The sequence below is a fragment of the Lactuca virosa genome, chromosome 7, assembly GCF_052849685.1.
Source record: "Lactuca virosa cultivar CGN04683 chromosome 7, Lactuca_virosa_CGN04683_v6, whole genome shotgun sequence".
NCBI classification, from domain to species: Eukaryota; Viridiplantae; Streptophyta; class Magnoliopsida; order Asterales; family Asteraceae; genus Lactuca; species Lactuca virosa.
The window spans coordinates 212,368,482-212,378,233 of record NC_136432.1 but is presented as its reverse complement, the minus strand read 5'-3'; the positions used below and the strand labels follow the sequence as shown (position 1 = coordinate 212,378,233).

Below are 9,752 nucleotides of genomic sequence, written 5' to 3'. Positions count from 1 at the left end.
AGAGGTAAATGGTCCAATCCAACCAACTTAGATCTCCGTTACCACTCCTATATTTGAACCAAAGAAACGTTATTGATTTAGTGATATCAGCCACTTTGGTTTTGCCCCAATGCGTTTCACTTATTAATTCGCGGTTTTGCCTTCCTTAGCCTACTATGCAAATTGGAAAGTATTAGAAAGTAGAGTACCCCCAAGAAATAATATAAATCTATGATTGCATTATTGTATTTATGGCAAGTACGGTACCCCAATAATAATATAAATCGCTGCAAATCTGCTATCTTCATATTTCGATTTACTAATTAATTAACTGCCCATGTGTTTTACTTTTTAATTAGCGGTTTTGCTAGATCGCCAAGGAGTAACTTAATATATACATGTAGTTATTTTCATAAAAATGGTGACAATATTGTTGATTCAAGTAGTTATTTTCAAATGGATGATGTTCGTGACTCTCTACTGTGATATATATATACATGCATGCATGCAGGTAGGGCTCTTTGCCTAGCTCTTGCCAAAAAGGGTATATTTGTCACAGTGGTTGATACTTCTGCTCAGAAAGGAGAGGAGGTTGCATCACTTTCACAAAAAGAAAATCTCAAGTTTCATTCCGGATCATTAAAATTCCCTTCTGCTATCTTTGTAAGATGCGATGTCAGTAACCAAGGTGAGTTAATTCATTTTTTCCTACTTATTATATATAGTAATTGTGAAGTTCATTGACATTTATTCAATAAACAGGAGAAGTGGCTGCTGCATTTGAAAAGCACGTGGAAGTATACGGGGGTTTGGATATTTGTATAAATTGTGCTGATATCGAAACTTCTGTGCCATTTTATGAAGACCAAACAGATGGATCAAAATCATGGAGACATACATTCGATGTGAATCTTTTAGCAGTTATTGATTGCACCCACAAAGCGGTATATATGCTTGATGTTGACTTGTTTTTATCAAGTTGAACTATAAATCAATAGATGAACATGTATATTATACTCTGTTAATTACCGTCTGAACAGATAATTTTATTATTTATAGTCAATTTAAAGTTCCATTGGTTCCAATATGTTAGAATTATTTACTTAAAAGATAATTGGTTTTATATAGTACATTAATAAATCATCTATTTCCAAAAAAAAATGCAGATCAAAATAATGGAAGCTGCAAAAAAACCTGGTGTAGTGATAAATTTGGGTTCGGCATATCCAATGATCTCTGACCCTATCTATTCTTCCAGCAAAGGTATATAGACATTACACTATATATATATATATATATATATATATATATATATATATATATATATATATATATATATATATATATATAGCCAAGATAAAATACGAATGTAATTTTGGTAGGAATGTAAAAAATTATATATATATATATATATATATATATATATATATATATATATATATATATATATATATAATAAGAGCAATTATATGGTCGATAACGCGATAATAAATATGAACCATTAATTTTTATTGTCAGGTTTGAAAATTAATTAAAAAATAATAACATGTTTTAATCATATTTGAATAACATGGTTTAATCATATATGAATAATATGCTTTAATCATATGTGAATAACATAGTTTAATCATATGTGAATAACTTAATCGCATGTGGGGATGGTGGAGAGGTGAAAGTGGGGGCTTAAGTTGGCGCCGAGTGGTGGTGTTGGTAGCGTAGTAAGGGTTGAGGTGGGGTTGGGGGTCAAAGCGAGGGTTGATGGTAGTTGCAGGTGGTGTTGTTGGTAGGGTTGGTTGGGGTTGCGATAGTGTGATGATTTGTGAATAAGATGGTGATTGTGGTTATGGTGGGTCGTGGGTAGTAGGTGATGATGGGTTGTAGGTGGTGGCTGAAGTGGTGTTGGGTGGTAAGTGGTGGCGAATGGTGGATGGTGAGTGGTGAGTAGTGGTGGATAGTGGTAATGGTGGGTGATATGTGGTAGGCGATATGCAATAATGGAGTGGGGATGGGTAGTGAGTGGTAGGTAGTGTGGTAGTGGGTGGTGTTGGGTGGGAGTGGTCAGTAGGGGTGGTTGGCGGGTGATGGTGGTGGTTATGTTGGGTTGGGGGGGGGGGGGGGGGGGGGTTGTGGTGGGAGGTGGTAGGTGGTGGGTGGATGGTGGTGATGGTAGATGGTGGGTATTCGTGGTGAGTGGTGGTGATGGTGGTGTGGGTGGTCGATAGTCGGTTGTGGTATTTGGTGGGTGGGGTGGCGATGGTGTATGGTCGAGGTAGTTGGTGGTTGGTGGGTGGTAGATGGTGGTCGTGGTGGTGTAATAATAACCAAAATTTTTATTTTTCTCTTTTAGTTTAATATATATATATATATATATATATATATATATATATATATATATATATATATATATATATATATATAGGGGATAGGGAATATACATTACAGCCCCACCTAAGCTTAGGTACTAAACTTCTAAAATATGGTGTTTTAACATGCTAAATATATTCGGTTTGGTTTCACTTGGTAAATATATCATCCTCCATAACATTTCTTTCTTTCATTATCGTTTTACCATCTCAGTTTTCTTTCCTAAATTATCGTTTATTACTTCACCCAAGTGAACATTACTAAACCCTAAACCTAAACCCTAAACCCTAAACCCTAAACCTGAACCCTAAACCCTAAATGTAAACCCTAAACCCTAATTCTAAACCCTAACCCTAAACCCTAAACCCTAAACCTAAACACTAAACCCTAAACCTAAACCTAAACCCTAAACCATAAACCTTATTGTTTCGATCTTGAATTTACATCTTGAAGTATTAATCGTGAATCCATTAACCGTAATCTTTATATAATAAAACAATGTATTTTCAAGAGGTTTAGTACCTAAGCTTAGGTGAGGCTGTAATGTATATTCCTTTTTCCCATATATATATATATATATATATATATATATATATATATATATATATATATATATATATATATATATATATATATATATATATATATATATATATATATATATATTTGTATTTTTAATTCAAAAATTGAAGTGGGTAAATATGTGGCTTAAAAATGTTTTTGCGTTTTCAATTTTATAATTGTTCTCGATATATATATATATATATATATATATATATATATATATATATATATATATATATATATATATATATATATATATATATATATATATATATATATATGTTTTCTCATGTTTATTTTTTGTTTTGTTTTGTTTCTTTTTTCTAAATGGGGTGTGGTTATCTTTACAAGATCACTTTCTTCTTACAAGGAAAAAGGCATCCGTGTCAATGTGCTTTGCCCAATGGTTACACCAAACTCCTTATTTAAGACTTTATTTTCACGTTAAAGATGATAAAATGATTAAAATCTCTTACAAAACCATAAATTTTATACTTAATAAGTTATTTCATGCGACTTGCCTAGGGTTTGCAATCATATGGTTCTTTATTTTGAAATATTGTTGGATTAAATTTAAAAAAGTCTATGCAAATTAATTCATGATGACTATAATTAGGAGATAAAGAAAGAAATTTTATTGTGTGGTATTTCTGCCGAACAGAGAAAGATAGAGAGAAAGAATAAAAAGTAAAAGCTTGCTTTAAATAAGAAAACATGAAAATTTCCGTTATGTTTAGCAAATAATAAGTGTTTGACTAAATCAAAAAACTAATTCACTCATATTTATGCAATCCATTAATTTTGGATTTATCCGGTTAAACTTCTACTAATACTATTATATATATATATATATATATATATATATATATATATATATATATATATATATATATATATATATATATGCAGATTAATCGAGCTGAGAAGGCTAAACATGTGGGTTTTCAGTTTCTTAACCTCAATGGAAGCTCTACTTCCATGGATACAATCATACAAGGTACTATGTTCTATTACTTCATCAGAGGAGAGAAATAGAGGGAAACTGATTCTTTAAATTAGGAAATTAATTAGTTGTTTGAGTTGTCATCGATGAATCAGGTGCCTTTCAGCTTATTACTGATGAAAGTAAAGCTGGCTCTTGTTTACTTATCACAAAAAATGGAGGCCTTGAATACATGCCAACTTCATCTCAAGAAGCAAAAACCTTGACAGTGATCCCATCAAGTTTGAAGAAGACAGTTTCATCAGTTGTTAATTCTACCATCGAGATCCCTCATACCTTTGAGCAACTGTCAGTATATATATATATATTCTTCATCATTTTCAATATTTGTAAGATTTTGATTACGAATTTTTCCATTTGACACTTGTGATGCAGAATTATTCACACCCTTACTAGAAATTTTCGGAATGCTACACGTACAGTGCGCGCACCATTGAAATTGCCGATTAAACCAGATCATGTTCTCTTAAAAATCATATATGCTGGAGTCAATGCAGGCGATGTAAGTTTTTTGGTTGCAATATATTAAAAACAATAAATCACATAGTAATTATTTTCTTTATTGAACAACTAAATCACACACTCATGCAATCTGTTTTTTATTTGTCACGAGACTTGAACTTGGTCTTAAGAACTTGCGGATGGACACTTCTGATACCATTAAGCCAAAAAACCTTTTTTAATTGCTCATGTTTAATTTATTCCTTTTAATAGCATCTTCAACCTATTAATTTGTTGGCCTCAACAATTATATTCAACCCGCAATCATTTTTGTATTTAATTTTTCTCATATTGTTTAAACAAGATGCAAAAAAAAGGCATGATTCTTGAACATCAATTTACATTGTTCGTCTTCTTTTCCCAATGTAATGTTTTCTAGCATGACAGGTGGAATATAGTAATAATGGTTACTTGAGTGGAACCAAAGAAGAAATCAGCTCTAAACTTCCATTTTATCCTGGACTTGAGGTATAAAAACACATACTAACAACATTGATAATGTAATACTTTTTAGAATTCGAGTTAAATTTCTGGATTCGAGGATTTGTTTTAAAAATTTTGGAAATTTGGTTCATGGTTTTGACCATTTACAAAATAAAGGTTGTAGGGTTAATTGCTTTAGTGGGTGATGAGGTTAAAAATCTAAAAGTCGGCACTCCAGCAGCAATACTTAATATGGGAGCTTATTCTGAATTTACCATGGTACATGATTATATTGAATTATTTTCTTTTTTTATCTGTTTACATTCGAGTATTTTAGATAAACTATTAACTCAAATGCAAAATTACAAGGGGTAGGATCAATTTCTTATCTGATTTTAATTACCATGATATATTATTAGGTACCCTCAGAACTCATTATTCCTGTTGAATCACCCTACCTTGAAGTTGTTGCCATGCTTGCTTCTGGACTTACTGCATCCATTGCTCTAGAGGTTTGTTTATATTTTAATTTTTAATTAAAATGTAATATGCATATTTTTTTATTGAGACTTCATTTGCACGTTACCTTTTTCCTACAGGCATCACACATGGAGTCTGGAGAGACAGTTCTTGTCACTGCTGCTGCAGGAGGAACCGGACAATTTGCAGTTCAAGTAATTATCTAAAGCTTTTTAATAATCTCATCTAATTGTATGTGATGAATTAATCATGACCGATTTTATGGGATAATATTAGCTGGCAAAATTAGCTGGAAACAAAGTAGTTGCAACCTGTGGAGGCAAGGATAAGGCTATATTTCTAAGGGATTTGGGAGTTGATCGAGTCATCAACTACAAAGATGAATCTGTAAAAGATGTATGTACCTTAATTTCCATCATCTAAAGTCGATTTAAGTATTAAACAATGTTCGTTATGGTATATAATTATATATACAAATTAAATTGTCAGGTTCTTAAGAATGAATTCCCAAAAGGGGTTGATATTGTTTACGAATCTGTTGGTGGTGACATGTTTGATTCATGCTTCGATGCGTTAGCAACTTTCGGGTGAATGCTTGTCATTGGAACGACCTCTCAGGTAATTGACTTAATAAATTGTAGTATTTATGTTCTTTTTATTTGATTTTATATAATTCTATATAGTTCTCCCTTATCACACGTATCTTTCCTATTTTAGTTTCAGTATAAAGAAGGGATCGGACATGAACCAAGAAACTATTCAGGAATATGTGATATACTTCACCAACAGAGCAAGACTGTGGTATGTAATGGTTTCAAGTTTTACATCCATCCCATGAAAATGAAATGTCTAAATGAACCATATTTTAACATTTTAAGGGATGTGTTCGATTAGTTGCCAAATAGCCAAAGTACCCTTAAAGGAAAACAAAAAAACCGAATAAGTTTATGGATACATAACATCTTGGTAAACTAGAGCAATATTATTAGTCAAATTGGTATTTTACTCAGAAGTAGCAAATTGTTTCAATTTTAATCGGAAAATTTTGAGTGCATATGTTTTTTTTTTTTTTTGCTTTTTCATGGTAAAAATTTGAGAAACTTGCATATTGGATTCAACCTAGGCCATTATCAGCACGTATGGAAAAGACATCTAGATAATATGGTTCATCTTTTCTCTATGGGAAAGCTAAAGGTATCATCATATATATTATAACTTTATTAGCATCTTTGGGATAATTCTTTCTAATAGAGTTCACATGCTACTCTTTCTTTGCAATCATATCAGGTTGGAATAGACCCTAAGAGCTTTGTGGGTGTGCAATCTGTTGTTGATGCAGTTGAATATATCCATTCTGGAAAAAGCATTGGAAAAGTATGCACATACAATACAATCAAACTTGATAGAAATCGTGCATGTATATCATTAACAAGATTGACTTTTCTTTGTAGGTTGTTGTTTGCATGGACACGAGTTTCAACCAAAAAGTGGCCGATTAAGCTTTAAGCTTACGAATAATCAATAAACGCCAGTAGGATGCAAAAACATATTGTGTTCTAGTTCCTTCATGAATAAAGTTGAGATTGTTAGAAATTTGGGATGTAAAATCACTTGGAATTCTACGAATCATGTATTCACTTTCAAATTAAAGCATTTCGGTGGTACTCTCGAAATCCTCAATTGGATAAGACTCGGAAATGAGAGAAAACAAAAGAAGAGAATGAGTGGTTATTGATGCTTGCAAATAGCTACACCTTATTTTATATTTATAACCTAACTAAGTTAACTAACTAAATTGCACCTAGGCAGTGTACCTAGTCAAATTATAGAATAGTCGGGTAAGTCAGGTGTCGATCACAGGGAACAGTTTTGACTAATTAATCTATCTACTACTAAATTAACCTAATTACTAACAAAGGAAGGGGATTTATCTAATTTTGCAAGTTTAGATGAACTTAATTCTTTAACACAAATTCAATCAGTAAACAAAACACTTCTGTTAGTTCGAATCTGCTTTCCCTCAATGGTTTATAGATTAGCTATGACAATTACTGTTGGTTACCAATTAAGATAGTATTAGCAATTTAGTTCTAAATCTACTAACATTAATTAATTCATGTAAATCAAAGTATGTTCACACTTAAGTTAACACATAATCAATTATTTAATGGATTGGAGCTATGTAAGATTGATTAACAAAACACAATTATGATCATAATATGAGTTCTCTAGCAGAGCCTAATTTTAATAACTCAATTGCTTATCTAAGATTGGTTTGATCTTAGCTCTAATAACCTAGTCCTCACTGAATTATTAGGATTTCAAATTCATGCAGATTCATATTCACTAACTACACAGAACAAGAATTTAAAGCAATCAAATATCAAATCAAATATGCTAGGTTCAATCAATCAAACACAAGTCATAACCAACAAGTAAAGTCAAATCTAAAGTATTACACCATGAGTTCCAGCTACATCTAGCTAACAGAAGCAGCTAGATTTAGCTGGACATACTAGCTAACAAACACAAATAACTCATATTCAAAGACATGATTAAAGTGTACCAAATTATTAAGCTAATATGAACTCTTCTTCTCCTTTGGTGTTGAAAACCAATTCCAAACCACTTCTTCTTCTGCAATTCGTCTCCAGGAACTCTTTCAATCAGCCAAAAGTCCCTCAAGTCGTAATGAGCAAGAGTATATATAGTTTCTGATTTTTCCGAACTCACGTCGTGAATAGATAAGTCTCACGACGTGAATAGTAGATTTCTGTGTTGGCTAAGGACTCTTCTTCGCGATGTTTATCTTCTGGAAGATTCGTGTTCACGTAGTGAATCTATAAGCCTCACGACGTGAATAGTAGATTACGTAAGCTTCTTTCTTCTTTTATTCTCCAAGCCTCCAAAGTTCCATGTTTTGTCATTTTTAGTCCTTTTCTCCAAAAATGCTTCTATTTGGCTGCAAAGAACAATTTATCCTCATAAGTACCATTATTCAATGCAAATAACCAAAATATAAGTAAATATTGCCTAAAAACATGTATAAATATGACCATATCAAAATACCCCACACTTATTATTTGCTTGCCCTCAAGCAAATCTAATTATTTTTAATTTAAACCTTCATCACCAACATCACATAGAACAATCCATTTCAAACTCAGCCATTATGCCAAGACCTCAACGCATGCATTTGTGTCTAAAGTTTTCCTATGGACCCCCCTTAATTCTAAATACTCACAATCCTCATAAACACTCGCCCACTTCTTTTGAACAATGCTCATTTTATGCATCCCTCTGAATCCATCCGCAGAAAACTTTCTAACATCAAGGTATTTTTGTAAAGCTACCCAAGCATACATAATCTAGAAATTACAACTTTTAGATACCACAATATGGAGTTCTTGAATTCTTCATTTTCTCTGATATTTGATCTTTGATTTCTTTGAATTCACCATCTTTTTTTGTGATTTTTGGTATCTTCAACTTTTGATTTTTCAGAATTTTTGATCTTTGATCTTCAAACTTTATACTTTGATTGCTCCAAAAATTCTTCAACTTTTCGGTAATTTCTCTCTCTTTTTTTTACATGTACTCACTTTTTTTCACTCAAAACCTACATGCTTAAGCAGGGGCGCTTAACTTCAACCCTTATTGGTTAAGGTATTAGCCTATGTGCAATGACTACATAAGCTTTCCTGGATACATTTCAAGTACAGGCTGCTAAACATGTTGCATCCCTCAAACTAAGCGAGATTGTGTTTTTATCCCATGATTTCACTAGAATAAAGGAGGCCACAAATGCACTATAACGTATATTGGCTCAACTAAACAGTTGAGCTCTCATCGGATCACCCCATGCAACACTAGTAACTAAAGTTCAAATTATTATTACTAGATTAATTATTAGATTAGTATTTCAAACCTTTTAAAATTTATTACTAAAATTTTTAAATTGTCTAAATTTTCTAGCAATTAACTTTTTCGACCCCCTACCCCACACTTATTACATACAATGCCCTCATTGTATGCATAAAATAATATAAAAGCAAGAAAATGGAGAAAAAGGAACAGACTCCCCTGGGATAGTAGTGGCGAGATCGAATTCCAATCGTGCGGATGAAATGTGCATCTCGAATATGGACTTCTTCTAAATAGGAACTTGGATCTTGGACTCACGAATTATGTAGATGTGTCAACAACCATAGAATCGAAACTTCAATCTTCAATAAATGTGGTGCAAATCTCCAAAGCGTAAAGACAAATGTGGGAAAGCATACGCCACATTGAATGTTAGAGAAAACGAGCCAAAATAAGCTTCATAATAATCCCAAGAAGAAAAGTGGTGAACCATGAAGTAAAATGCATCAATGGGCTTTATTTTTGTGAAACATATGGATTCACGACGTGAAGTTGTATGCCACGACGTGATGTC

General features: G+C 32.3%; 1 long non-coding RNA gene and 1 pseudogene across 1 annotated transcript; both read left to right on the top strand.

The window, feature by feature from the left end:
* Positions 1 to 480: 480 nt before the first annotated feature.
* LOC145127525 (uncharacterized) lies at positions 481 to 6,219 on the top strand (annotated as a pseudogene).
* A 208-nt stretch (positions 6,220 to 6,427) lies between these two features.
* On the top strand, positions 6,428 to 6,928 carry LOC145126125 (uncharacterized). The gene is made up of 3 exons (XR_013716348.1): positions 6,428 to 6,508; positions 6,602 to 6,688; positions 6,766 to 6,928. It is a non-coding gene; the product is annotated as an uncharacterized LOC145126125 (long non-coding RNA).
* Positions 6,929 to 9,752: the final 2,824 nt, after the last annotated feature.